Here is a 12407-nt window from a genome sequence, read left to right on the forward strand (position 1 = left end):
AACAGTGGTTGGCAAAAGTTTTTCTGCAAGGGGCCAGGAGAGTAAATATTTCAGGCGTTGGAAGCAACTACTCAGTCAGCTCTGCCACCTTATAGTGAGAAAGCAGCCCCAGCCAATATGGATGAACCTGGCTCTATTCCAATAAAACTTTATAGACACCGAAATTTCATATAAATAATTTTCACATCAATTTCACGTGCCACAAAATATTGATTTATTTTTCAACTACATCAACATGGAAAAATCATTCTTAGCTCGTGGGTCATACTAGAGCAGGTGGTAGGTTATATTTAGCCAGAGGACCCTAGTTTGCCCACCTTGTTCTAGAATAATTGTCTTATGGCTTTGCTTCAATGGGAACATCCTCATGTGCACGGCAAGAGAAGGCTTGGCGGACAATTTCCAGTCTCCCTTTAATCTATTTTACTTATATCTGATGGGTAGGCATGATTTCCAAAACCTATTACATGTGTAGAGGGTTGAAAGAAATCTTCCCAGACCATATGGCTTTAAAATCTTTATACCGTCCACCTGAGGGTCAGAGAGGGGAGTATGAAGCAGATATTTTGGGAGTTTCTGAAAATATTCAGGCACTATCATACACCTAATCCAAAAGTATCATGTACAACATATTTTATTAACTGGATTTTTTGTTGTTGTTAAGTAGAATCTGTTGATTCTGTTTCTCTAATTTTTTTGGTCTTTTGTTTTTCTGGCCAGGTATCTTTTTGCCTCAGTAATTAATGTTTCCCTTCAAATTGCTGAACTGTTCAGTTTTGCTTTTGTTTTTCACCCCAACTTTTTAGCTCCAGTCCTAATCTTTTCTCCCACTTTGTCTCCCACTCAACTAGGTCTGCTAAATGAGTAAGGCACCAACAGGTGCATGCACAAAGTATGCTCTCTTACTGAAGATGCTCTGTTTAGGTAACTTTCTCTAAGACTGTTGACATCAAAGTGGCTGTATTGTCAGCTGCCACTTTCTCCATGCTTACAGTGTTTTACAGACTATTATACTTGTGTATAAACTGAAATGAGTTACACAGAACCGTACTGACCTTTACTATGTGTGATATAATCTGATATTTTCTTTTGTTGGAGAAATATACAGATCACCCTATACATTGATTTTTGTGATCGCACTTAGTCACAACTTGAAGTTTGAAAAACAGGGACACTTGGATATTTTTGAAACCTTTAGCCAGTCCCTGGCTTTTATAAAATAGCAACACGCCCTCATCCACCCCCACAGGTAATCACATTCTAACCCCTTTATCTTCTTTTTTCTCATAGCGCTTATCACCACCTGACAAATGTTTGTTCATATGTTATTCCCCCTACACTAAAAAATATAAATTGCAGGATCTGTGTTTTTTTATATTCCCAACCTGGACCAGTGCTTACCACGTGAGGAAGCTCAGGCAGAGAATGGTGGTTTCTCGCCAAGGTCACATAGCTAGTGAGTGTTGGACTTGGAATTTGAATTCAATTGGCCTTATATTAAGACAGCAAAATTGATCCTATGTGATAGAATGAACTGTTTACCAAAAGAAACAAGAGAGGGAAATAATACCTGGATATTCTGTGTTCATAAGCAATCTTCACTCATTTTTGGTGAAAATCTTACCCATTCAAAAAAATTGTGGAATACCTACTGTGTGTCATGCATTGTTCTGGGAACTGAAGATACCTGAAATAAGACATACAGAGCTCCTGCTCTGTATTCCTTTATTTTTGTACATATATCCCTTCTATTTTATACATTCTTTTATTGTTTTTTTTTCTTATTACAAAAACAAAGCTCGTCACAGAAAAATCTGAAAATCACACAAGCAAAAGGGAGCATAAAGAATACCGATTTCATCCAAATTGTTAGGAGCAGAAGAAGATACAGAAAACATTAATAACTATCATGTCTTGGTTACTGGTATTTTGAATGATGGTTATTTTATTATTCATATATTGCTCTATTTTGAAAACTTCTCCAGGGGCGCCTGGGTGGCTCGGTTGCGTCTGACTCGTGGTTTCTGCTCACACACTGATATCACAGTTTCATGAGGTCGAGCTCCACGTCGGTCACTGCAGCGACAGCACTGAGCCTGCTTGGGATTCTCTTTCCTCTTTCTCTGCCTTTCCCCCAGCTTGTGTGCTCACTCTCTCTCTCTCTCAAAATAAATAAATATTAAAAAAAAAATCTCCAATGGACAGACATTACTCTTAAAAGCAGGAACACCCCCCCCCATTTTAGAAAAAAATATTAAAAAATGGTTGACGAGTAATGCACACAAATGAATGGTCTTGGTGTGATAGAATTCTAACTAATTTCTCTTAAAATATTGTTTAATGCACTTGTGTAAGAGGACGTTGAAGGAAAATAATTATAAAATAGAATACACTGTACTTGTTTGAACTTGTACTTTTGTTTTCATTTACTATTGTGATATTAGGGAAAGTGAAGTCATTGTTTTATACTTATAAATGTGTTAATATTTAACCTTTGTGGGTGTCCCTCTGGATTTCTGAAAGGCTAGCTTATCCCGTTGTACTGGCTGTTAATGTTAAGCAACATGAGCTCTGCATTGGTGACAGTGAGTAAAGGAAATGACCTAGACCAGAATCCCTGGGGCTTAGACTTAGAATCACTGGGGCGGAGTAAATAAATATTTGTCAAACGAAAAATATTGAATAGGAAACTCCTCCTGGTCTGTCCCAGTCCATAAGTAGTGATGACAAGACTTCACACATAGAACCTTGTTTTAGAAAAATTGCTTTGAGTATTCCACCCTAAGATCATTGTTCTTTTATTCAACCTTTTAGTACACAATGCATTGTAATTTACAAGGAAAGACTGCTTCTGAAGTTCAAAATAGTGAAAATTGGTTGTAATTGCTAGCCATCATCCATTCTTCCTTCTCCAGGAAGTAGCATGCTAAATTTCTTTGACTGAGCTCCTCTTCCTCCTTCACACTTCTTACAGGCTGGTAGGATTGTTTATCAAGATACCCCACAGTGGGGGCACCTGGGTAGCTTAGTCAGTTAAGCATCCAACTCTTGATATCAGCTCAGGTCATGATCTCACAGTTTGTGAGATCAAGCTCCATGTTGGGGCCCCAATTTGATTGCCTGGGTGGCTCAGTCGCTTCAGCGTCTGACTCTTGGTTTCTGCTCTGCACTCACAGCACAGAACCTGCTTGGGGTTCTCTCTCTCCCTCTCTCTCACTCTCTCTCTCTCTGTCCCTCCCCCACTTTGGAGAGCTCTCTCTCTCTCAAAATAAATAAACATTAAAAAAAAGATACCCCACCCTCAACCAGCCTAACGGTAGGCACTTAACCCCAGTGGGGCCAGTCAGCCACACCCTTCCTGGAATGTGGATTCCATAGATTCATGCTTGTAAATACCTCAAGGTGCCTTCCATTGGTTCCCACTTCCCAGATCTCTGGAATGGCTCTGGTTCTCACCCTTCCCAAATGGATTCCTTTGATTCTGTGAGTTCCTCATATCTTTCCATAGATTTCCTTTTTGCCTGAGGTAGCCTGAGTCCATTTGTTGCATGCAAACAGAATCCCCGATCGTCACCTAACCCTATCCCCTTCCAGCTCCAAGTCCTGAATTCAACCACAGATTCTCATGAATAAGGAATGTGACCCTTATAGTTGGAAAGGAACTAGAAAAGATACTAAAAAGTTGCGGGAAAATTAAAAAAAAAAGTTGGCAACATTTTGTTTGCAATTGTGTAGAAGCTACAGAAAGACAAAGCCATGCTAAGTATTTCAAAAAGCATATTCAATACAAAGAATTGAGTACATCGATGTTAGATGAAAGAGGGGACGACAAGGTGACCCAGATATTTGTCACTGCTTCCTGTGCCCCTAGGGCTGATATAGTGACTGCAAGCAGTTATCACGCTCAGGGCTGGGAGAACAAAAGGAAAGAAGTGGGGTTACCAGAATGGGGAGTGTGAAGGAGAGGTCTTGCTCTGGCTGGCTCTTGGACCTTTGGTGGAGGCACTCCACACAGCCCCAGATCAGATGTACTGGGGAGCTCAAGGTCAGACCACCAAGGAAGGGGTGGCCAGTGAGCGTTGGTGCCTCTGTGGGGATCTGGTGTGGTATGCTGGGAAGATTGAAAGAGTCTGGAAAGAAAGAAGCTGGAGACTGGAGCTATGGAGGGAGGCTGTTCACAGAAGCCAGCAACCAGAGGTCCCTTCTTCCTTCCTGTCTCCCATCAGAACCTTCCATTGACAGAACCTAGTAGAGAGGCAACGGGCTTAGGAGTTTGGGAAAAGCAGTTTGCAGAGTCTCAGCCCTGGCATCACGCAGTAGAGTGAAAAAGGGTTAGTTTAGAGCTGAGAGATGGTGGCAGGTAAATAACCACGACAAAAGCATGCTTTGCTTTTAAGAGGATCAGTAGTGGTTTTTGAAAATAGAACTCCCTAGACAATTGGAAATTTTCAATATATCTGTGACTAAACGTAAATTGCATCATTAGTGTACTTTATGCTGAAAGACAAAGGGCACAAATTTCAAACCTGTAACATGTTCTCTGGCCCTTAGTGATGGCATATGGATGTATCAGTTGGAAAATTTGTCTCCTAATACATATTTATGAGGTACAAGAGGTACAGCAAGATTGTTCCCTTTGATTATTACAAAGAGGAAACCAGCTTTGATGTAGACCTATCTTAGTCATCAAAAGGTCTATTATTGTAAGGTCATTTACAAATTCCTATTGAGAATTGCTTTTCAAAATATGCTAGGAGAAAAGCCAGAGAAATTCATTATAGCATTGAGAAGATACTTTATAATTTCACTTAAGGGAAATTACACATGCTTCAAAAGTATAGACTGATTAAGCCAACAGATTTTATTTTGAAAGTTTGCAAAATTACTAGTCTTCTAAGATTAATGAATAGAAGAGGAAATTACTATACTAGTAGCAAAACAAAATGTTATATGAAAAATGCATCTATGAATGTTCATGGAAGCTTTATCTGTAATAGACAAAAGCTGAAATCAGCCTAGATGTCCCTCGACAGATGGAGAGTTCAACTGTGGCACATCCATACCACGGATTTCCACTCAGCAATAAAAGGAAAGAATCTACTGATAGACACAACTTGGACGAATCTCTAGGGAATTATGTTGCATGAGAAAGCCAATCGCAGAAGATTATGTACCTTATGATTCCATTCATATGGCATTTCTGAAATGACAAAATTTTAGGAATTGAGGAGAGATCACTAGTTGCCAGGGGTTAGGGATTGGGGGTGGGGGTTCAGGAATGTGATGTGAATGTGACTATAAAAGGACAAAGTGTTGGGGCACCTGGGTGGTTCAGTTGGTTAAGCAGTTAAGCATCTGACTCTTATCTTGGCTCAGGTCATGATCTCATGGTTCCTGAGATCAAGCCCCAAGTTGCGCTCTGCGGTGACAGCAAGGAGCCTGCTTGGGATTCTCTCTCTCCTTCCCTCTCTTTCCCTCCCTCACTTGCACGCGCGCGCACACACACACACACACACTCTCTCTCTCTCTCTCTCTCTCTCTTTTTCAAAACAAATAAACTTAAAAATTGTTAATTAAAACTTAAAATTAAAAATGGTGTGCAGTAACAATAAAAAAACCTTAGCAATGCTTTCAGTCTTGTTCCATTTATTAACTGAAGTAAAGACAATAGTTTCTACGTGTGTGATTTTTTAAAACTTTTTAATTATGGACAATTGAAAACAAATACAAAAGAAAATAATTGAATGAACCCCCATGTGCACACCATCCAGCTTTGATAATTATCACTCATGGTCAAAGGTGTTTCGTCTGTACCCCCATCCACTCCTGCCATCCCTCATTATTTTGATGTACATATCACATCTCATATTATGTCATCTGTAAATATTTCTTTATGCATCTCTAAAATGTAAGAGTTCCTGGGGCGCCTGGGTGGCTCAGTCAGTTAAGCGTCTGACTTTGGCTCAGGTCATGATCTCGTGGTCTGTGAGTTCGAGCCCCACATTGGGCTCTGGGCTGACAGCTCAGAGCCTGGAGCCTGCTTCGGGTTCTATGTCTCCCTCTCTCTGCCCCTCTCCCACTTATTCTCTCTCTCTCTCTCTCTCTCTCTCTCTCTCTCTGTCAAAAATAAATAAACCTTAAAAAAAAAAGTAAGAGTTCCTTTTTTTTTTTTTTTTTTACCAAGGATGTTGTGTTATAGGGGTTTTACATTTTTTTAAATGTTTTATTTATTTATGAGAGAGAGACAGAGTACAAGTGGGGAAGGGGCAGAGAGAGAGGGAGGCACAGAATCCAAAGCAGGCTCCAGGCTCTGAGCTGTCAGCACAGAGCCTGATGTGGGGCTTGAACTTGTGAACCACGAGATCATGACCTGAGGCGAAGTTGGATGCTTAACCGACTGAGCCACCCAGGTGCCCCAAGTTTGACATTTTTAAAAAGTAATCTCTATGCCCAACGTGGGGCTTGAACTCACGACCCCAAGATCAAGAGGCGTGTGCTCTACTGACAGAGGCAGCCAGGTAGCCAGGCACTCCAAGTTCCTTTTTTGAAAAACTTCAAAATAACAATACATTCTCACATACAAAAAAAAATGTAGCTATTCCTTGATATCAATATCCAGCCAGCATTTATATTTATTGACTTTCTCTTAATAAAAGTGTATGCTTTAGCTTAATTTATGTACAATAAACTGCACCTATTTAGTTGAGTGTCTGACTCTTGGTTTCCATTCAGGTCATGATCTCATGGTCGTGGGATCGAGCTCCATGTCAGGATCTGTGCTGACAGTGTGGGGCCCGCTTGGGATTCTCTCTATGCCTTTCCACTACTCTCTCAAAATAAATAAACAAAATAATACTCTAATAAAAATTTTTAAAATTTTAAAAAAGAAATTAAAAAGTTAACATCATAGAAACGGAGAGTAGAAAAGTGGTTGCTATGAGCTGAGGGTGGGCGAAATAGGGAGAAGTTGGTCAAGGGTACAAACTTTCTGATATGAGATGAATGAGTTTTGAGGATCTAATGTACAACGTGGTTAATAACACTGTATTGTATATTTGAAATTTGCTAAGAGAGTAGGACTTAAATGTTCTCACCAAAAAAGTTAAAACGGTAAATATGTAATGAACGTGTTAACTCGGTGTGGGGAAGTCCTTCCACAATGTATATGTATAGAATCACCCCACTGTACACTTTAAATAGTTTAAAATTTTGTCGATGATGCCTCAACAAAGTTTGGGGGAAAATGCTAGAAGACAACATAGGAGAAAATCTAGGTGACTTTGGACTTAGCGATGACCTCTTAGATATAATACCAAAAGCATGATCCACGAAAGAAAAAACGGATAACTTGGACTTCATTGTTCTATAAGCCTAAAACTGTTCAAAAAACTAATGTCTATTAATTAAAGTGTTATCCTCTGCAAGCCTCAGTTTCCTCATCTCAAAAGTGAGGAATTAGACTAGATCTCAGAATGAAATTTGGTCCTTGGAAGTAGCGATGAATGATCGCCACCCCCTGCACTTCCCAGTGTGTACTTGAGGATCGTTCTAGCGATTGCACTGACAGATCAGTGGAGCCAGCATCACTTGCTGTGCGTGTTCTGGCAAAGAGACTCACGCAGAGGTTTCCTTTATCAAGTCTTTTTGGTGATTTTTTTTTTTTATTGTAGAGAGAGAGAGCAAGTGGGGAAGAGGGAGAGAGAGAGAGAGAGGAAGAGAATCTAAAGCAGGCTCCATGCACAGCAGGGAGCCCCACACGGGGCTCGATTCCAGGACCCCGGGATCATGACCTGAGGTGAAATCAAGAATCAGATGCTCAACCGACTGAGTCACGCAGGCGCCCTTTGGTGACTATTTATTTATTTATTTTAAATTTTATTTTTTTTTTCAGATTTTCTGTTTATTCATTTATTTTTTTGCCATTTATTTATTTTTTTTATTTTTCAGTATATGAAATTTATTGTCAAATTGGTTTCCATACAACACCCAGTGCTCATCCCAAAAGGTGCCCTCCTCAATACCCATCACCCACCCTCCCCTCCCTCCCACCCCCCATCAACCCTCAGTTTGTTCTCAGTTTTTAAGAGTCTCTTATGCTTTGGCTCTCTTCCACTCTAACCTCTCTCTCTTTTTTTTTTTTCCTTCCCCTCCTCCATGGGTTTCTGTTAAGTTTCTCAGGATCCACATAAGAGTGAAACCATATGGTATCTGTCTTTCTCTGTATGGCTTATTTCACTTAGCATCACACTCTCCAGTTCCATCCACGTTGCTACAAAGGGCCATATTTCATTCTTTCTCATTGCCACGTAGTACTCCATTGTGTATATAAACCACAATTTCTTTATCCATTCATCAGTTGATGGACATTTAGGCTCTTTCCACAATTTGGCTATTGTTGAGAGTGCTGCTATAAACATTGGGGTACAAGTACCCCTATGCATCAGTACTCCTGTATCCCTTGGGTAAATTCCTAGCAGTGCTATTGCTGGGTCATAGGGTAGGTCTATTTTTAATTTTCTGAGGAACCTCCACACTGCTTTCCAGAGTGGCTGCACCAATTTGCATTCCCACCAACAGTGCAAGAGGGTTCCCATTTCTCCACATCCTCTCCAGCATCTATAGTCTCCTGATTTGTTCATTTTGGCCACTTTGACTGGCGTGAGGTGATATCTGAGTGTGGTTTTGATTTCTATTTCCCTGATGAGGAGCGACGTTGAGCATCTTTTCATGTGCCTGTTCGCCATCCGGATGTCTTCTTTAGAGAAGTGTCTATTCATGTTTTCTGCCCATTTCTTCACTGGGTTATTTGTTTTTCGGGTGTGGAGTTTGGTGAGCTCTTTATAGATTTTGGATACTAGCCCTTTGTCCGATGTGTCATTTGCAAATATCTTTTCCCATTCCGTTGGTTGCCTTTTAGTTTTGTTGGTTGTTTCCTTTGCTGTGCAGAAGCTTTTTATCTTCATAAGGTCCCAGTAATTCATTTTTGCTTTTAATTCCCTTGCCTTTGGGGATGTGTCGAGTAAGAGATTGCTACGGCTGAGGTCAGAGAGGTCTTTTCCTGCTTTCTCCTCCAGGGTTTTGATGGTTTCCTGTCTCACATTCAGGTCCTTTATCCATTTTAAGTTTATTTTTGTGAATGGTGTGAGAAAGTGGTCTAGTTTCAACCTTCTGCATGTTGCTGTCCAGTTCTCCCAGCGCCATTTGTTAAAGACACTGTCTTTTTTCCATTGGATGTTCTTTCCTGCTTTGTCAAAGATTAGTGGGCCATACGTTTGTGGGTCTAGTTCTGGCGTTTCTATTCTATTCCATTGGTCTATGTGTCTGTTTTTGTGCCAATACCATGCTGTCTTGATGATTACAGCTTTGTAGTAGAGGCTAACGTCTGGGATTGTGATGCCTCCTGCTTTGGTCTTCTTCAAAATTACTTTGGCTATTCGGGGCCTTTTGTGGTTCCATATGAATTTTAGAATTGCTTGTTCTAGTTTCGAGAAGAATGCTGGTGCAATTTTGATTGGGATTGCATTGAATGTGTAGATAGCTTTGGGTAGTATTGACATTTTGATAATATTTATTCTTCCAATCCATGAGCACGGAATGTCTTTCCATTTCTTTATATCTTCTTCAATTACCTTCATAAGCTTTCTATAGTTTTCAGCGTACAGATCTTTTACATCTTTGGTTAGATTTATCCCTAGGTATTTTATGCTTCTTGGTGCAATTGTGAATGGGATCAGTTTCTTTATTTGTCTTTCTATTGCTTCATTGTTAGTGTATAAGAATGCAACTGATTTCTGTACATTGATTTTGTATCCTGCAACTTTGCTGAATTCATGTATCAGTTCTAGCAGACTTTTGGTGGAGTCTATCGGATTTTCCATGTATAATATCATGTCATCTGCAAAAAGCGAAAGCTTGACTTCATCTTTGCCAATTGAACACAACAAGAACGCGAAATTAAGTATCAGTTGTATAGATTGTAGATTGCCTGTGGATGTACTACACCACCCTTAAAAATGATGATATAAGTTCTAGCTCAGTGGTTCTTAACCTGGGGCGGTTTTGCCTCCCAAGGGACATTTGGCAACGTCCAGAGACATTTTTGGATTGTCATGACTGGGGGAGGGGAGTGCTACTGACATCTAGTGGGTACAGCCCAGGGCTGCTAATTCCCATCCTACAGTGCACAGGACAGCCCCCAATGCAAAGAATAGTTCCCAAATATCAGTAGTGCTAAGGTTGACAGACCCTAGTCTAACCAAATGTCTGTATCTCTGTGGAAGCTTTACCTCCTTCCTACATATCTGTAACTAGCTGTTTTTGAAGCATTTTCTCTCTTCCTCATACTTGGAATAGAGATATTTATGTTCATGTCTTATTTTCCTTTCTAGGTAGAAAGCTCCTTTTCACAGATGGGATATGTGCCTGGTTCATCTCACTATAAACCAGCAACCAGACCACTTTATGCCTTGTAATTGTTGAATAAATATTTGTTGAATTATTACATAAGAAAAAGATATCATGACTGTAATTATTGAAATGGAAAGATGCTTGCAATATATTTAACGGGGAAAAAAAGGTTACAAAATAGTATGAGTGATCTCCAGATTCAGTGCAATTCCTATCCAATCTTAGCAAACTTCTTTGCAGAAATTGATAAGCTGACCCTCAAATGCAGATGGAAGGAAGGCCAAGAGAACTGGAAAAGCCAAAACAATCGTGAACAAAGTTGAAAGACTCACACTGCAGAACTCTCAGAATAAATTATAGGACCACGTCTTTGTGGCCTTGACTTAGGCAATTTCTTAGATATGATACCAAAAGTACAAGTGACAAAAGATAAACTGGACTTCATCAAAATCAAAAACTTCTGGGGCACCTGGGTGGCTCAGTCGGTTGGGCGTCCGACTTCAGCCAGGTCACGATCTCGCGGTCCGTGAGTTCCAGCCCCGCGTCAGGCTCTGGGCTGATGGCTCGGAGCCTGGAGCCTGTTTCCGATTCTGTGTCTCCCTCTCTCTCTGACCCTCCCCCGTTCATGCTCTGTCTCTCTCTGCCCCAAAAATAAATAAAAAACGTTGAAAAAAAAATTTAAAAAAAATCAAAAACTTCTGTGCTAATGATACCATAATGACAGGGGAAAGACAACCCAATGAATGTGAAAAAAAAAATTGGAAATCATATATCTGATAAATGTATCCAGACTATACAAAGGACCCTTACAGCTCAATAATAAGAGAAAACCCAATTTTCAAAATGGGCAAAGGATCTCAATAGACATTTCTCGAATAAAGATGCATAAATGGCTGATGTAGGGGAAGAAAAAAAAATTTCCCTCTGCCCTTCTGAATTTTCTACCAGGGCCCTGTAACAAAAGACAGATTGGCAAGAGAAAAGCATACGAATTTATTTAATATAGGTTTCATGTCACACAAATACTTTTGTAAGGAAACACAGACCTGAAGAAGCAGTTAAAGCCGAGTACTTTTATGCTAGGTTTGATGAAAAATGGACAATCGTGGAAAACTGTGATGAAACAAAAAGGGTATGAATGTTCTGTCACCAACAGGCACGTGAAGAGGAAAATAGAAATAAAACCACAACAAGATGCCACTTCACACCCCCAAGAAGGGCTGGCTTTGTTCATATTAGCCAAAAAGTGGAAACAACCAAGTGCCCATCAATCGATGAATGGATAAATAAAACGTGGTATCTATGCAATGGAGTATTATTTGGCAATAAAAACAAATGAAGGCTCTCTGTGTCTTACACCATGGATGAACCCTGAAAATACTATGATAAGTGAAAGAAGCAAGCTTCTCTTTATTTAAAAAATTTTTTAATGTTTATTTGTTTTTGAAGGAGAGAAAGAGTGTGAGTGGGGGAGGGGCAGGGGGGGATTGAGAGAGAGAGAGAGAGAGAGAGAGAGAGAGAGAGAAGGAGAGAGAGAGAGAGAGAGACCCAGAATCCGAAGCAGGCTCCGGGCTCTGAGCTGTCAGCACAGAGCCTGATGTGGGGATTGAACCCACAGAGATGTGAGATCATGACCTGAGTCAAAGTTGGATGCTTAACTGACTGAGCCACCCAGGCGCCCCTGTATGCTTCTCTTTATATGAAATGTCTAGAATAGGCAAATCCATTAGAGACACAAAGTAGGTTAGTGACTGCCCAGATTTGAAAGGTTTGGGAGGAAGTGGGGAGTGAGTGTTAATAGGTCTGTGTTCCTTTTATGGAGGATAAGAATGTTCTAAGATTACCTGGCTGGCTCAGTTGGTGAAGCGTGAGACTCTTGATCTCGGGGTTGTAAGTTCAAGGCCCACGTTGGGTGTAGAGATTACCTGAAAAATAAAATATTTAAAAATAAATAAATGAATAAAGAAATAAAATTAGATTGTGGCGATAGTTGCACAAAC

This window comes from Panthera uncia, chromosome X (genome assembly GCF_023721935.1).
Source record: "Panthera uncia isolate 11264 chromosome X, Puncia_PCG_1.0, whole genome shotgun sequence".
Classification (NCBI taxonomy): domain Eukaryota; kingdom Metazoa; phylum Chordata; class Mammalia; order Carnivora; family Felidae; genus Panthera; species Panthera uncia.